The sequence below is a fragment of the Nycticebus coucang genome, chromosome X (genome assembly GCF_027406575.1).
Source record: "Nycticebus coucang isolate mNycCou1 chromosome X, mNycCou1.pri, whole genome shotgun sequence".
Classification (NCBI taxonomy): domain Eukaryota; kingdom Metazoa; phylum Chordata; class Mammalia; order Primates; family Lorisidae; genus Nycticebus; species Nycticebus coucang.
In genome coordinates, this window is record NC_069804.1 from 139,820,808 (window position 1) to 139,839,280 (window position 18,473).

The window sequence follows — 18,473 nt, forward strand, 5'->3', positions numbered from 1 at the left end:
AAAGGGCCACAGCATTAGAAAGGTTGAGAACCACAGCTCTAGAGGTTCCCCGGGTCCCGTCCCAATGTAACGTTCTATAGAACATGACTTAGCCACACCTGCCTGCACAGGTGCCTCCCTTACCTTGAAAGGGTGCTTGTTTGTCACCATTCCAGGACATGTGAGATCACATGGGGAACTGGCCCAGGCCTCTGCCTTTCTAGATGGATTCCTGTAATGGGTCCTGTCCTCTAAGCTTCCACTAGACACATAAGCCAAGCTGGCCACGGCCCAATGCCACCTGTGGGGCCGACGTGAGGACACGGAGAGGGACATGGGAGCGAAGGACCCAGTGCACACGGCCATTGGCTACGTCCCCTGAGCCCGTCCAAGCACGGCCTGGGCCAAATCCAAGGACTCCATCCTTGTGGGTGATCTTGGCTTTGTACTCCTCATAAGGTCCAGAAAGTCACCCACCTGCTTCATGGAAACCCAGAACGCCCACTCCTGATTAATGGCCAGAGGCCTCTGTACCCAACGAGGAGCATACAGGCCAGACCTCAAGTCAATGGACATAGTGGACAATGACCCATCTCCCACCTCCCATCTGATCACCTGGGATGAAGACAGCAGAAGGAAGGGGAGCAGGGCTGCACTGTATGTCACACTGGTTAGGCTAGGCTTGGGCTCAAGGGAAAGTTTGGGTGTGGGCCCTGCACAGTGCCACATGATACTACTTCTGCCCGGGGAAGAAGGATCATGTCTGTAGTGGCCACCACAGCCACCAATGGCTACCAATGGCCACAGACACCCAGGGTGAAGAGTGGACCTTTACTGGAGTGTGCACTGTATGTCACCTTGGTTGGGCCAGGCTTGACATTGGTGGGCTCAAGGGAATGTTCGTCTGTGGGCCCTGCAAGGTACCACATGATCCTACTCCTGCCCGGGAAAGAAGGATCATGTCCACACTGGCCACCACAACCACCAATGGCCACAGACACCCGGGGTGAAGGGTGGACGTTTACTGGAGTGCCCTGTGGACAAAGAGACATACTAGCCCGGCCTCACCATTGATCGTAAAAGAGCGGACGCCAAAGTAACTGCTCAGAGTCCCGACCAAGGACTTTAGTCCCACCCAAACATGGCCGCCACCAGGCTTCACAGCCTGGCCTTCCCCCACAGGACTCGCCAAGTCGTACTGGGTGTCCGCCTTGGCCTGCCGCCTGACTGTGGAGATTCCATCGCCCGATCTGTAACAGGTCACCCTTCCCCCAGCCGCGCAGAGAGCACAGATCGTTCCGGTGACATTCCCTTCTCCCACCCAGGCATGACTGTATTGTCAAGTTCCTCCAGGAAGTCCCAGGCGGGACTTCATGGGACAGTGAAACAACTTCCTGTAGATGGCAGTATTGCTCCACAAATGCCCATCTGCCCTTCCCCCAGGGCCACTCCCTTGGCCCTCTGTTGAGGAAAAAAATGCCAACCGCTGTCTAACATGGCTGATCAGGCTCATGGCCACTTCCGGGGAGCCAGATCCTTCTGGCAGTGCTCAATTGGTGTGGCCAGGAGCATGACTGCTGGCGGGTGCTCTTCACCTGCCCCAGATGACACCACTCTCAGCACTGTGGGATGCTTAAGCCCCCAGGGATAAGATGCAGATTGCACACAGGGATGCATCCAAGCCTACCCCCTGCCCATCAGGAATCACTCTTGACCAGGCCACTGTCAGAACCCACTCAAATGTCGGCTGGATGGCCAGGTCCAGGGTGAGTGCATCCCCCATGGCCCTGGAGTGGAGACAAGGGTCTCTAGAAACTGCAACCCAGGACTGTGGGCCTCAGCCTGACAGCCCGTGGGGCTGAAGGCATAGCTATGGCCAAAGGGAGGAGGAGCAGGTGCCACCCTTATGACACTCCTTCCCTTCCCCTTGGGCCCTGGGCTGCCTGGGGACAGCTCCCACCCGGAGCCTGGCTGAGCAACACACATGTAGAAGCATGTGTACTCGTGGGGACTCAGGTGTGCTATGCCGGCCGAGGACATGGTCGGGGACATGGACGAGCACAAGGCATCTCCCCCATGGAGAAGTACACATATTCTCATCCACACCTTACCACAACTGGGTAGCAGAAGATGAGCATGGGACTCCCTGCAGCATGGATGCCAATGATGCATGGCCAAAGAAGAGTAGTCTGTCGACAAGGCACAGAAAACACAAGAACCACACTATACCACCATTCGGCCTCCTTGTCCCACCTCCCACCAATGACTCCCCAAATCACCTTGCAAGGTTCCCCACAATATGTTTGCTCTCACTCATATTGTCCCTATGTCTCTCTGAGTCTCACATTGCCACACTCCTCCATCTTATCCCTTTCTCCCTCTCCCCTTATTGATTTTCACTCCTTCCCTCCGACACACGCCTGTCCCATTCCTGACCCTCACTGGGTGCCTGTCCGTCCCTGCATGCAGGATGCCATGTGTGTGCCCGGGCCTGTGTCCATATGTGCGCGCTTCCTCTTGGCTGCTGAACCTCACATCAAGGTATTGCCCCCAAACCATGCTAGGTGCGTTCAAAGGTGGTAGTGATTACACAGGGTGACTGACAGGCCTCAAGGAAAATGTGATGGAGCCCAAGCGCCAAGCCACCAGTGCCGTGGACACTCGGAGCTGCCTCAGCCATGTCCTCCACCGCCAAAACGATCAGCCGCACCACCATCACCACCCACAACTTCACCCCCCCCCCCCCCCCGCCGCGGCTCCCGCCAACACCGGCCTCTGACCCAAGAAGCCCTGGCTGAGTCCCACAGCGAAGGCTAGGCAGGTCATTGTCTGATTTCTCCCTCTCCGTCCCGGCCAACAAAAGCCAGGCACACCAGCCAAGCTGTCCTTGGAAGGAAGGGGAATGAATGTAAGTCTGCACTGGGATCCCTGTCCTCATGGGCACAGAATGGTGCACATGTAGCCCGCCCTGTCTCTCTGGATTCAGGTGGGTAGGAGGGCAGGCCTGTCCTCTCCTCGCCTCTCTAGGACGTTTCCTTCCAGATGGATGCCCCAGGCCTAAGGGGTCAGGCCTCCCAGACCCACCACCTCACCCTGCCTGCATCCCCTCCCACCCTCCCCTCCCACCTGGGACTCTTTAGAGCAGGGGTTCTCAACCTGGGACCCTGTCGCGACCCACAGGAACTGAATTAAAGAGCCACGGCATTGGAAGGATGAGAACCATAGCTCTAGAGGGTCCCCTGGGTTCCGTCCCAATGTAACATTCTACAAAATGTGACTTAGCCACACCTGCCTGCACAGGCACCTCCCTTGCCTTGGAAGGGTGCTTGTTTGTCACCATTCTGGGACGTGTGAGATCACATGGGGAACTGGCCCAGGCCTCTGCCTTTCTAGATGGATTCCTGTAATGGGTCCTGTCCTCCAAGCTCCCACTAGACACATAAGCCAAGCTGGCCACGGCCCGATGCCACCTGTGGGGCCGACGTGAGGACACGGAGAGGGACATGGGAGCGAAGGACCCAGTGCACACGGCCATTGGCTACATCCTCTGAGCCCGTCCAAGCACGGCCTGGGCCAAATCCAAGGACTCCATCCTTGTGGGTGATCTTGGCTTTGTACTCCTCATAAGGTCCAGAAAGTCACCCACCTGCTTCATGGAAACCCAGAACGCCCACTCCTGATTAATGGCCAGAGGCCTCTGTACCCAAGGAGGAGCATACAGGCCAGACCTCAAGTCAATGGACATAGTGGACAATGACCCACCTCCCACCTCCCATCTGATCACCTGGGATGAAGACAGCAGAAGGAAGGGGAGCAGGGCTGCACTGTATGTCACACTGGTTAGGCTAGGCTTGGGCTCAAGGGAAAGTTTGGGTGTGGGCCCTGCACAGTGCCACATGATACTACTTCTGCCCGGGGAAGAAGGATCATGTCTGTAGTGGTCACCACAGACACCAATGGCTACAAATGGCCACAGACACCCAGGGTGAAGTGGGAACCTTTACTGGAGTGCACTGTATGTCACCTTGGTTGGGCCAGGCTTGGCACTGGTGTGCTCAAGGGAATGTTCGTCTGTGGGCCCTGAACGGTGCCACATGATCCTACTCCTGCCTGGGGAAGAAGGATCATGTCCGAACTGGCCACCACAGCCACCAATGACCACAGACACCCGGGGTGAAGAGTGGACCTTACTGGAGTTCCCTGTAGACAAGAGATATCCTAGCTGGACTGACCATTGATTGTAAGGGAGCGGATGCCAAATAAACTGCCCAGAGGCCTGAGCAAGGACTCCCTGTGCCCAAGTTCCTCTAGACTCACCCAGACATGGCCGCCACCAGGCTTCCTAGCCTGTACTTCCCCCACAGGACTCGCCAGTCGTACTGGGTGTCCACCTCGGCCTGCCGCCTGGCTGTGGGTACTCCATGGCCCCAATCTGCAGCAAGGCACCCTTCCCCCAGCAGCCCAGAAAGCATCGATCAGTCCCCGGTGCTGTTCCCTGGTCCCCCCTGAGTAAGAGTATACTCCCAAGCCTCTACAGGCACTCCCAGGCAGGGCTTCACGGAATGGCGAAACAAGTTCCTGTGGATGGCAGTATTGCTCCACAAATGCCCACCTGTCTTTTCCCCAGGGCCACTCCCTCCGCCCTGGGCTGAGGAAAAAAACGCCAGCCACTGTCCAACCTGGGGGATCAGGCTCATGGCTACTTCCAGGGAACCTGATCCCTCTGGCAGTTCTCAAGAGGTATGGCCAGGAGTGTGGCTGCTAGTGGGTCCTCTTTACCTGCCCCAAGGCACACCAGTCTCAGCACTGGAGGATGCTTGAGTCCCCCGGGACAAAATGCAGATTGGAAATAAGGGTGCATCCAAGCTTACCCCCTTGACCCCCAGGAATCACTCTTGACCTGGCCACTGTCAGAGGCTACTCAAATGTCAGCTGGATTGCCAGGTCCAGGATGGGTGGCATCGCCCAGGGCCCTGAAGGGGAGCACAGGGTCACCAGGAACTGCGGGCCACTCGTGGTTCTGAAGGAATGGCTAAGGCCCATGGCAGGGAAGCAGGTACCACCTGTATGACACCCCTTCCCTCTTGTTGTTTAGGGACACCTCCCACCCATAGGCTGGGTGTGTAACACACTTGTGAAAGCATGTGTACTTGTCTGGACTCTTGTATGTTATGGTGGACGAGGACATGGAAAAGGACATGGACAAGGGTATGGATGAGGATAAGGCTTCTTCCCATAGTTAAGTATACATATTCTCAACACTTTACCGAAACTCGGTTGCGGATTATGGGAATGGGGACTACCTCCAGCATGGATGCAAATGATGCATGGCCCAGGAATACTGCACTGTTGACAAGACTCAATAAACAGATCAATCAGGACAATGATGTACAGCCTCTGTTCGTCAGTCCCGAATATGAATCCCAAAATATAATATGCAAGGGTCCCAATAACGTACGTTCTTTCCTCTTGAACCTGCCTGATTCTCTATCTACTCCTCCTTCTCTGTCATACTTTTTATTTTTCTCTCTGCCCTGTGTATTTTCCCTCCTCCCCCCACCTCAGCTATTACATCCCTGCCCCTAAACCCTATAGCTACACTTGATGGTTGTAGCATCCTGCAAGGAGCCTGACAGGCCTTAAGGCAAACACAAACATGCACAATCCCCAAGACACCAGCTCCACAAACAGTCACTTTTACATTTCCCACTGCCACCAGCAATACCAAAAGCCTCTCCTGGATCCCTAAAACCAAGGTTAGGTAGGTGAGACTTGGAGGTTTCCCTGTCTGTCCCAGGTAGTACAACTCATGCATATGAGATAAGCTGTCATTAAGTATAAGGTAAATCTAATTCTGCACCGTGGACCCTGAGCCCATGGGAATAGAAGGGTGCGCACATCCATCTCCCTCTCTCTCTGGATTCAGGAGGGAGGGCAGGCCCTCTCCTCTCCTCTCTAAGACCTTTCTTCCCAGCAAGACGTCCTGCGCCTAAGGAGTCAAGCCTCAGAGGCCCACCACTTTACTCTGCCTGCATTCCTTCCCTCCCTGTCCCCTGGGTCCCTTCCCACTGTAACATTCTACAGAATATGACTCAGCCATACCCCCTTGGACAAGCGCCCCTTTTTCTTTGGAAGACTGCTCACTTCTCAATGTTCTTGGACATGTGAGGAAACACGGGAAACTGGCCCAAGCCTCCGCCTTTCTAGATGGGTTTCTGCAAAGGGACATGTCCTCCACGCTCCCACCAGCCCCACAAGCCAAGCTGTTCTGGCCCTATTCCACTCCTAGCGCCAACATGAGGACACACAGAGGGACACGGAGATGAAGGATCCAGTGCCCCTGAGCCAAACCCAACCTCTCCTTCCTTCTAGGTGATCTTCTCATAGTGCCCTTCACCAGGCCTAAAGAGACACCCTTCTGTCCCATAGAATGCAGAGTCCTCACTACTGATGACTGGCCAAAGGCTTGTGTATTTCAAGCAGAACACATAGGGAAGCCCTAAAGTCAATGGACATAGTGGAGAGTGAACAGAATGGACAGTTACCTACCTCCCATCCTACTATCACTTGGGACATAGACACAAGAAGGAAGGGGAGCAGCGCTGTATTGTATATTAAGTTCATTGGGCTAGGGTTTGCATTGGTTGCTTCAGAGGACAGTTTGGCTGTGGGCTCTGCACAGTGCCACATGATACTACTCCTGCCTAGAAAGAAGGATCATCTCCACATTCCACAGCCACCAACTGTCAAAGATACTAAGGGCTAAGAGTGGTCTTTCACTGGAACATCTGTGGACAAAGACATCTTAGCTGTCCTGCCCATTGCTCCAAAGGAGGCAACACCAAACAAAATGCCCACAGCCTGGACACAGAACTCCCTTTCCCAACATTCTTGTAGGCCCGCATGGACATGGCCACCACCAGGCTCCACAGTATTGGCTTCCTCTATGGGGGACACGGCAGTTGTGCTGGGCATCCTTCTCAGCCTGTATCTGGTGACCCCATGGCACAATCCGCTGTGGGCCATGTTTATGCAATCCCCCAGAGAGCTCTGGTCCATCTGTGGCCCCGTTCCTTGGTATCCCCTGATATGACTGCACTCCCAGGCCACTCCTTCCCAGGCAGGGCTTTGCAGGATGGCCAAACAAGTTTCTCTGGATGGCAGTATTGCTCCACAAATGTCCACCTATCCTTTCCCCAAGTCCACTCCTTCTATCCTTTGCCGAGGAAAAAATACCAGCCACTGCCTGACATGGTGGATCAAGGTCTTGGCCACATTGGGGGAGCCCAATCCAACCTGCAGGGATCATGTTGTGGGGCCAGGAGCCTGGTCTCTCTAGGGTCCTCTTCATCTGTCTTTTTATTGATTGATTTTTTTCACATAGAGTCTCACTTTGTCACCCTTGGTAGAGTGCCCTGGCATCATAGATCACAGCAACCTCAAACTCTTGGGTTCAAGTGAACTTCTTGCCTCAGCCTTCCAAGTAGCTAGGACTAGAGGACTATGACATACTCCTCTCCTTGTGGAAGACACATGTATTCGCACGTGTATGGGTGAATGCTGTATGGCTCTAGGTATCCCACAAAGTTGGCCTGGGTCGAAGGAGCACACTGAGACCACCATGCTCACAGCCTCACCTAAGAGACCAGTCAGACCCTATAGATGCAGATCCTGCCCCAGGGCTTGGCAAAGAGGAAAGTTATCAGCTCAAAAGGCTTTACTCACTTAGGACAACAAGGCAACACTTTGGAAAACCCAGGCAAGTGAAATGGAGGGGGCTGCAGAACGGTTTTCAGCCTCCATATAGGAGGTGTGGGAAAAAAAAAGTAGAGGGCTTGGCCTTCCTTCCAGATCCCTGAGCAGGCGCTTATCAGCAAACACAACTCTAGGCAGGTGGGAGCTGGCAAATGGTAGACACACGACAGAAGTTCCCCAAAAGGGGGCTAATGGCAACATCAGGTTATATGAGGAACAGCTCTATGTCCAAGAGAACACACCATGTCCTGGCCATAACAGGCCTGCTCTATAAGGGGTGGATCAGACAGATATAAAAAGGAAGAAAAGGCTGGAACTGGGGTCAGAAAAGTTGGACTGAGTGTGAACTGAAACCAATAGTACTGAGGCTGAGATAGGGATTACTGAATGATCTCAATTCCCAGCTCCTAGGGTGACCATGAGTTATGACCCAGAGAACTGAGGGTGAAAAGGAAACAAATGCCTATTCCGGATCATGGGACAAAGGCTCCCTCGAATTGCAGGGACAGTGGACAAATAACAAGTAGTCCTCAAAGGCAGCAGCCTTAGGCCCCAGATCCCCTTGGAGAGTTAGAACCTGCAACACTGAGGAAAGGCCTCTGCCAGACAGAAGGCAACACAGAAAGTGAGCAGTGCAGCCTGCAGAGGGGCAGAAGAAACAATGTTCACAGCCCAGAGGTTTGAATTCAGGGGGAGGCATCCTCCTTCTTTCATAGGAAAGAGGGACATCTCAGCTATGGTACTACAACCACCGATGGGTACAGAAGGCCAGAGTCACCTGGGATGTTGTTCTTTACTCCTAAGGGAAAGGGCACCAGGAAAGTATGCACAGCCCCACCTTCCCCTCATCCTGCTCAGACATGGCCACCACAGGGCTCCTCCTTGTGGGCTTCCTGTACATGACCTGCTGGGTGTTAAGGCTGATCTGGTACTTCCAAAGCCTAATCAGCCACAGGCCATAATTCCCCAAGGACTCCAAAAAGCTCAGACCCCTCTGAGGACCCATCACCTGTCCCTGTCCTCCTTGGACCACAACTACCTTCCCAGGCCATACCTTCCCAGGAAGTCCCAGGCATGGCTTCACATAATCACCAAACACGTTCCTATGGATGGCAGTATTACTCCACAAATGCCCATCTCCCCATCCCCCAGGTCCACTTCCTCCCCTTTTTCATAAGGAAAAAACACATGCAGCTTCCAACATGGCAGATCACAGTTTTGGCCCTTTGGGGAACCCAATTCTACCTGCATCACTCATTTGGTATGGTCAGGAGCCTGGCTGCTGGAGAGTTCTCTTCACTTGCCTCCTTGACAAAGAGGGAATAGTTGCCCTACAAGACCCGGGGCCACCAATCCAACCTGTCCCCACTAGACAAAATCCCTAAGCTATACTGTAAGCTCTGGGAGTTGCTTGAGCCCCCAGGAACAAGTACAGACTCTGGGCTTCTATACCCATTGCTGGCTGTACTACAATAGTTGAGATATCCCTCTTTCCCATGGACACAGGGTTGCATCCAACCCTACCCCCTGTCCTCCAGGAAACACTCTTGACTTGGCCACTCTCAGAGGCTGCTCAAAGGCCAGTTGGACCACCAGTCCAGAGTGACAAGCACCTTACATGGTGCTTGTCAGCACCAGACAGCAGGCCTGAGGGCCTGGACCCTTCTCACCCTGGCAGGCTGATGGTAGGGGAACTGGTGTCACCCGTAAGATACCCATTCTCCTCACACTGGGCCTGGGACCACCTGAGGACAGCTCCCACCAGAAGGCTTTCTGTGTAACACACCTATAGAAGTGTGTGTGCTTGTGCAGACTTGTGTGTGCTATGCCTGATGAGGCATGGACGAGGACAAGGCATCTCCCCCTAAATAAATATTCTCATCAATACCTTACCAAAACTGTGTCACGGATGATGAGAATGGGGAAAATTTCCAGCATGGATGAAAATGACACACAGCCCAGGAACACTGCTCTGTTGACAAGACACAGTAAACAAAATGAACAGGATAATGAAGTTCAGCTTCCTTGCCTAACTCCCAACTGTGACCCTCAAAAGAGAATGTGCAAAGATCCCCATAACATTATTTCTTCCCTCCTACATCTCCCCATTCTCTCTCTGCCTCCCCTTTTCCTTTATACTTTTCATTTTTCTTTCTGTGCTAGTGAATTTTCCCTCCTTCCCCCAAGTCAGCTGTCACATCCCTGCCCCCAAACCATGAAAGGTGCACTTAAAGGTAGTAGCAATCCTATAAGGAGACTGACAGGCCTCAAGGCAAACACAAAGGAGCACAAGTTCATGCCACCAGCTCCACAGACAGATGCTCCCTCCTCTGCTGCTGCTATCACCAACCCCCAAAACCCCTCTCCATCCCCAAATCCAAGGCCAGGCAAGTCATATTTGGACATTTCCCTTTTTGTCCTGGACAGGATAACTCATGAACACCAGCCAAGCTCTCCTTACATGGAGGGTGACCGTAAGTCTGCACTGTGGTCCCTGTGCTCATGGGCAGAGAGGGGTGCACATGTCCACCTCCTTCTCTCTCTGGATTCAGATGGGTGGGAGGTCAGGCCCTCTTCTCTCCTCTCCTCTCTAGGACCCTTCCTCCCGGAAAGACACCCTGCGCCTAAGGAGTCAGGCCTTCAAGGCCCACCACCTCACTCTGCCTGTATTCCTTCCCTCTCTCCCTGCAGAAATAACACCTCCCACCTGGGATCCTCTAGAGCAGTGGTTCTTAACCTTCCTAATTGCCACGTTGTTACAAATGGAACAAAGGGGTCACGACCCACAGGGTGAGAACCGCTGCTCTAGAGGGTCCCTTGGGTCCCTTCCCACTGTAACATTCTACAGAACATCACTTGGCCACACCCACTTGGACAAGCACCTCTCTTCCCTTGGAAGATGGCTCGCTTTTCAATGTTCCGGGATGTGTCAGAAAACACAGGGAACTGGCCTAGGCCTCTGACTTTCCAGATGGGTTCCTGCAAAGGGAACTGTCTTCCAAGCTCCTGCCAGCCCCACATGCCAAGCTGGCCCCAGCCTGATGTTGCCCATGGCCCTGATGTGAGGACACAGAAAGGATTGCGGGGGCAAAGGTGCCAGTGTACACTGCCACTAACTATGTCTTCTAAGCCCGTCGGAGCTCTCCCTCCTGGCATGTAGTGAGATCTGCCTAGGCCAAAACGAATGATTCCATCTTTTTGGGTAACCTTGGCTTTGTGCCCTTCACCAGACCTCAAAAGACACTCCTCCCACCCCATGGAAACCCAGAGTCCCCACTCCTGATTAGTAACCATAGTCCTGCGTACTTAAATAGGAGCACACAGGAAAGGCCCTGAGCCACAAATGACCACCAGGGACAGTGGTCCAGTTCCAAGCCTATTGCCTGATTGCTTGGCACCTGGACACAACAAGGGAAGGGAGCCGGGCAGCACCGTATGTCACATTGGTTGGTCTGGGGCTTGCAGAGGTGGCCTCAAGGGACAGTCTGGCTGCAGTCCCCACAGGGTCCCACAAGGCCGGACTTCTGACCTAGGAAGACTGACTGTCTCTGCACTGGCCACCACAGCCACCAATGGCCTCAGAAGCCCTGGGGCTGAGACTGGTCCTTCACTGGGGTGCTCCATGGACAAAGAGATTTCAGACACCCCGCCCATTGCTGATAAGGAAAGGAGCAGCAGGCAAACTATCCACTACCCAACAAGGAACTCCCTGCTCCAACCTTCAGCTAGTCCTGCCCAGACATGGCTACCACCAGGCTCCATAGTCTGGGCTTCCTCTATAGGACCCGCCAGGCGTGCTGAGTGTCTGCCTCAGCCCGCCACCTGTCTCTGGTGGCCCCATGGCCTGATCTGCCATGGGACATGCTTCCTCCAGATCCCCAGAGAGCTCTGATGTGTCTATGGCCCTGTCTGCTGGTATGGTCCCCCCATTAGGAATGCACTCCCAGGCCACTCCTCCCCAGGAAGCCCCAGGCAGGGCTTTGTGGGATGGCCAAACAAGTTCCTCTGGATGGCAGTATTTCTACACAAATGCCCACCAGCCCTAACCACAAGTAAGGGCAGGTAGGCATTTGATGTACTTATCACACTGGACCCTGTTATAACCAGGACTTTATATCCCAGCCTCAAGACCACATCTGTTTCAAAGAAAAGAAAGGATGAAGAAAAACAGAAACCAAAGAGGAGAGACATAATAAATAAATGGTGTTCCACATGCTTCCAGGAAGACATGGGCAAACCAAGTATTTGTTCCAGGGCAAATGAAAAGTATCTAACTTTTTAAGTTAATTCTGCACACATACAAAGGCAAGGTACATATATTTTGGGAAAGCAGCTAAGTGTAAGACTTTATTACGTAAAAGTCTGATGGGGTCAGACAGAAGGCCAAAAGCAGACATACTTCTGCATTTTCATGCATTTGCACAGAACACTGGAGGCATACACACAGGAGAAAATCATATCCGCTTCTCACTTTAGGGAGAGCAAGAGGGATGGAAGGAAGAAAGACAACTTGAGAGTGAACATCATGCAATATTAAAGACTATTGCTTTAACTGGGAGAAACTCCATCCAAAGTGGCATTTCCAATGTAGTTATAGGAGAAAAAAATAAAAAAGGAATATGGAAACATACATACTCACAAATTCAAAGAAGGAAGTCAGTGTGTGTGTATTCATCCACAAATGCATGCATGAGTGAATGAGTGGTGGCTGAGTGGAAAGCATAGCCATACTTTCACGTAGAGCTTCCCCAAAGGGGCTGAAGAATCAAAGGCTGTCATCAAGGTTACCTACCTATGTGGAACCACGTGCCTTCTAATGACCCTTGGAACTCTGACTCGAGTTACTCAATAGGGAGGGACTACATGAGACCCTTGTAGGCGACCCAGAGTTACATCTTCCCAGTCTTCTCCCTTACATGGCCCTTGTCAAATCCTGCTGCTCCCATCATGTCATACTACCCCATTCAGGCCTGCTCCTAGACAGTTTGCTCTTTCAGTGTGTTTGCCTTGGCTCCTTGTGGCTAGTACTGGCTCCCTGAGGACAGAACAGAGGTAATGATTGCAGGATAAGAGGGGAAATCCAGGTACTCAGCTCACTTCAGGCTTTGGGTCAATATCCCTTTAAGAGTAACCATTCTTCTATTCAAGAGGAACCATAATCCTACCCACAGATGTATCCAGAGAACTGGATATCTCATTATTATATTTGGCCAAAAAAGTTATGATGGGAGGATATATCAATGGACGTATCAATACACCTCTTTTTTTTGTTTTGGTGAGACAGAGTCTTACTCTGTTACATGGGCTTAATCTTAAACCCTTGGGATCAGTCTTCCTGCCTCTGCCTCCCAAGTAGCTAGGACTACAGGCATACACTACCATGTTCTACTGATTTTTCTAATTTTTTGTAGAGACAGGTTGTCACTTTGGCTCACATTGATCTAAAAATCGTGTCTTCAAGCAATCTGCCTGCATTGGCTTTCCAAAGTTCTAGGATTAAAGACATGAGCCATTTATCCTGGTGGCTCTATGTATTTCCTCTGATGAACATTTTCACATATATATTCTACTGTCTGAGAACAAAGAACACCTTTCTCTCACCACACCAACAGAGTACACCTCACTCCTAGGGCTTTAATCAATTTTGAGCGTTTCTTGGCATTCTTTGGCATCTGTAAAGGATGGAGAAAGAGACATGGGATGAAAATTGGTTGACATTTCAGGAGCAATGGTGCCATCAAGTGGAAACTTTTTAAGTATGGCTTCTAGTCCCTCTCTGTGTCTAGACATAGGGAGGCTTCTGAGAGAAGGGTAGGTGTGGGAAACTTAGGGAACTTTGGAGCTAGACTTGCCCACCCCATGGTGTGACTCCAGGTTCAAAGAGAAAGAGATGGAGTCAGGGTGGGCTACCATGGGGCCCTGGGCTTCCCGGCTGGGCAGGCCATGGTGTTTAGGCCTCAGCAGCCGCCACAAAACACATCTGGTGCTGAAGCTACTGCAGGATGGCCTGTAATCCTACCACTCTGGGAGGCTGAGGCGGGTGGATTGCCTAAGCTCACAGGTTCGAGACCAACCTGAGCCAGTGCAAGACCTCATCTCTTAAAAAGCTGGGCATTATGGTGGGAGCCTGTAGTCCCAGCTACTTGTGAGGCTGAGGTGAGAGAATTGTTTGAGCCTAAGAGTTTGAGGTTGCTGTGAGCTATGACACCACAGCACTCTACCAAGGCTGACAAAGTGAGACTCTGTCTCAAAAAAAAAAAAAAAAATGAAGCTACTATGGGGAATTTGCCTCTGGATCTTTGCTCTTAGTGCAGTGGCAAGGTTGAGGGAAGAAGAGGATCTCTTTGGGAATCAAGGCCACTGGGAAACTGGGACCTAATGGTCCATCTGGAAAACCTAGACTCAACCATCTAAAGAGAAGGGGCCAGCAGCCACAATGTTAGGGACTGTTGCTTGTAGGGATGAATATCCTGATTACTGGGTACCTGAACAAGACAAGAAATGGTAACAGAGGTACATGGCAGATCAAGTTTTTTTTGTTTCTTTTTTGAGACAGAGTCTCACAGCTCACAGCAACCTCTAGCTCTTGGGTTAGGCTATTCTCTTGCCTCAGCCTCCTGAGTAGCTGGGACTACAGGAACCAGCCACAACATCTGACGATTTTTTTTGTTGTTGTTGCAGTTTGGCCGGGGCCTGGCTTGAACCCGCCACCCTCGGTATATGGGACCGGTGCCCTACTCACTGAGCCATAGGTGCCGCCTGGCAGATCAAGTTATGTTATTTCCTCTCTCTCTTGTCAAAGAGAGTTTGGGTTAATAGGCCCCACAGGATGCCATGCCTAGCATCTTTTCCCATTGTGCACAGTGTGCCAGCACCCACTGAATATCAATATGTCAAGTCAGCTCTTGTCCTCCAGAGTCTGGAGACATGGGTCTGCAATGCTCATGTACTACTGGTGAGGAACCTATCACAGATGCCTGGTCCCTGGCCAGTGGATATATGGCCTAGATCCTCTTCTTGTAGAAGAAATCTGGGTTCAGACATGTGGTGGTGGGGTCTACATTCTCTGGATCTAGCTGTCCTGAGATGTGGCCTGAGGCCTAAAGAGTAAACTGAGCCCACTAGGTTACTAGCCTTGGGATGGGAATGATCAGATCCTCTAGGTCAACATCATGCCACAGGGGTAGACAAAGAAAAAGGTAAGGTAGCCTAGAGGCTCTGCCCACATAAGAACACTAAGCAAGAATTCAGGAAACTCAGGAGGGTAAAGGGGCTTGGGGAACACTTTTTAGAAACTATCTAGTAGGTATGAAAGAAAAGGTGTACACTTCTGGGCTGTAAGACTTCCTACCATATCCTTGGGCTAGCAGGGACCACATAGCAAAGCTGCAGGCAGGTGGAACTGGCAGAGATAGTGACCCACAACAGTGGTTCTTCAGTAGTGGGTTATTGAGTGGTCAAGGTCTAGGAGAAAGTCCTGTGTACCCAGCAGTATCCACATTGTTCCTGGCCTTGACAGGTCTGATTCATAGGCATCAATCTGTGAGACATAGGGAGAAGGAAGAAGGCTGGGGCTAAAGCAGCTAGGAAAAAAAGGTAGGGAAAGGAAGAGAGAAGAGCAACTGAATCCAATAGTGATGACACTTATACAGGGTCATCTGTCCTTCTTCATTGCAAGCTCCCTACCCAACCACAGGTGTGAGATCAGGAAACAGATATAGAGGAAACCAGAAAACAAGGGATATTCTTGGTCACAGCCTTGAGGCTGCAGGTACTTTTAGGTAATGTTGTTAACACGGGAGAAGTCCACAAAGCCAATACCTGCAACACTAAGAATAAGACTGTAAGAGTGCAGGAAAACTGGGAATCTTTATTGGAGCCTCCCAAGTGGAACAGGCCAAAAGCCCAGACAGGAAACTCCCAGAGTAGTCTTCTGCTAGTCCCGCCCAGACATGGCCACCACCAGGCTCCACAGACTGGGCTTCCTCTACAGGACCCGCCAGGCGTGCTGGCTCTTGGCCTTGGCCTGCTGTCAGTCTCTGGTGGCCTCACGGCCTGATCTGCCAGTGGTCATGCTTCCCATAGGCCCGCAGAGTGCTCTGATCTGTCTATGGCCCTGTCCCTGTCCCTCCTGACCATGACTGCACTTCCAGGTCATTCTTCCCCAGGAAGTCCCAGGCCATCTCATGACCAAACAAGATCCTCTGGATGGCAGTATTGCTCCACAAATGCTCACCTGCCCTTCCCCCCCCCCCAAGTCTACTCCCTCCACCTTTTACTGAAGAAAAAAAGCCAGTGGCTGTCCAACATGGCAGATTAAAGTCTTGGCCACTTCCAGGGAGTCCAATCCCACCTGCAGCACTCATGTGGTGGTGTGGCCAGCAGCCTGGCCATTGGAGGGTCCTCTTTACCTGCCTCCTTGACAAAGACGAAATAGTTGCCCTGCAAGGCCTGGGGGAACAGACTCGACCTGAGCCAATCCCAAAGTTACACCATAAGCACTAGGGGCTGCTTGAACCCTCACAGATAAGTTGCTGACTAGACACAGGGTTGTAGCCAACCCCAGCCCCTGCCCACCACCAAACATTCTGACTTGGCCACTCTCAAAGGTTGCTCAAAGGTCAGCTGAACCACTAGGTCCAGGGCCACCAGCATCCCATAGGGCCCTGGAGGGGAGCCAAGGGTCATCAGAAATTGTAACACTTGACAGTGGGCCTGAGTGCCTGGGCCCATCTCACCCTGGCAGCCCGTGGGGCTGAAGGCATGACTAGGGCCCATGGGAGGGCAGCGCCTGTGAGACACCGTTCTCCTCATGCAGAGCCTGGAGCCGCCAGCTCCCACCTGGAGGCTGGCTGTGTAACACAACTGTAGAAGGGTGTGTACTTGTGCGGACTTCTGTGTGCTATGTCGGACAAAGACATGGGGGAAGATAAGGCATCTCCCCCATAAATGGGTACATATTCTCATCAACACCTTACTGATATCAGGTGGGGATGATGAGAATGGGGAATGCCTCCAACACAGATGCAAATAACACATGGCCCAGAAACAATGCTTTGTAAATAAGACAGAGTAAACACAAGGAACACAATACACCACTATTAGGTCTCCTTGCCCACTTCCCAACTATGACCTGAAAAATTCTGTATGGGATTGTCCGTGCTTTTTCCTCCCTTCCCCCTCTGTCAGTTTCTCTCCCCATTTTCCGTTCTTTTGCCCAGGCCTAACTGTGGACAAAGTCTACATAGAAGTTTGCTATGTAAGACACATGTTAAGTGTGTGGACTTTTATAGATTCACATGTACTATGCAAGGTCGAAGTGTTTCCATCTTCTTCCCCATAAATGGGTGTACATTTTTGAGGATATCTAACTGTGACCATGGCAGGTCTGAGCAGAAGTAGAAACACCCTCACTATGCAATGAAAAAAAATAAACTGGCCTGGATGGCTGCTCTGAACTTCCATGGGCCGTGCTTTCCTACTTGCTTTTATCTCTGTATGTGTAGGTGGTCCTATCCTTCATTCTACTTGAACCCTTGTACTGTATCCCATTTCCCCTCATAAAGTTATAACAAGGAAGGGAGTCATGGAATTGGCAAAGAAAATCCCTCTAGGTTAGTTCTGACTTCTGTAGAAATTATAGAATGAAAATCAACCTTACTTATCTCTTGGAAATTATAGGAAATCATTTCAGATTGTCATAAAGAAGCAGCTCTCCCAGAACAATCCTGTTTGAAAAATAGGACACCTCACTCTTGGCTTTCTAGTCAGTAAAAACTACAACCAGCCCATCTTGGGCATCTGTCCTCACATAGCTTCCTTCTCTCCTCGCATTCATACTGTGTGACTATGGAGAAATATATGTATATCAAAATATCATCACAAGGCTATTTCCTTCACCACCCATAAATACAGTAACAGACCCTTAAGGGACCTGGAGCTTGTATTTCTAGAAAAGGAATAGGAAGCAGCTATATTCAGTCTGGCTGCATACAGATCCACCATACTGACTTTTCAGTGAAGGAGCTAAGGAAATTTTACCCCAAAATATGACTACTTAATATAAAGAATATTTTGAATTAAAGGCCATTCACAATCAGAAAGCAATGGAAAGGGCTTTCCCTCTATCTGCATAAAACCAGAGTGACTAGATCAATGATTGAAGAAGGCAACTGACTTCCTTTTCTCCCTCTGAATGCTAGCAGACTGGGCCCAAATAATTTAAAACACACTATCTGTCACTCAGGTTAATTTACAAGTCAATCTGTTTCCCCCACTTTTTTCCCTACCTATTCATCCTCCCTAGCAACCACTTGTGGCACCCATACTCCATATTCTACTTTTCTCTTTCTAATCTGTCCTAATTATGAGTTGATCTTTCAGTGAATCAACCAAAGGAAAAGGGTGAATTTCGCCATGATCCCTACACAGGGATGAGGGCAAATGGTTCTTGGAAGTGGCTGTGTCTCAATGTAACCTACAGTTGGCTTCTGGGTGAACACAAACACTACTTGTAGTATCTGTCATATACACACACACTCACCCTGTCAAACAAACTCACTACCAAACCTGTTTCAAAGAAAAGAAGATAGGAAGAAAACAAAAACCAAATGTCCAAAGAGAAGAGACACAGTAAATAAATTATCCTGCTGCTTCCCCAAAGACAACAATGAGCATCCCAGGTAGTTGCTACTGGGAAGAAATTGAAAGTTCTGGTAGGATGTTGACTTTGCACACAT

At 51.1% G+C, this 18,473-nt stretch overlaps 1 long non-coding RNA gene across 6 annotated transcripts in view; it reads right to left on the reverse strand.

Moving 5' to 3' along the window:
• Positions 1 to 18,473, reverse strand: part of LOC128578326 (uncharacterized) — a 106,644-nt gene that overhangs the window by 40,646 nt on the left and 47,525 nt on the right. For 5 of the 6 annotated variants that reach the window (XR_008377698.1, XR_008377701.1, XR_008377699.1 and 2 more), the window contains one exon: positions 9,628 to 9,706. The exons of the other annotated variant lie outside the window; for it this stretch is intronic. This is a non-coding gene — a long non-coding RNA (uncharacterized LOC128578326). The remainder of the gene's footprint in view (positions 1 to 9,627; positions 9,707 to 18,473) is intronic. 6 annotated transcript variants of the gene reach the window in all.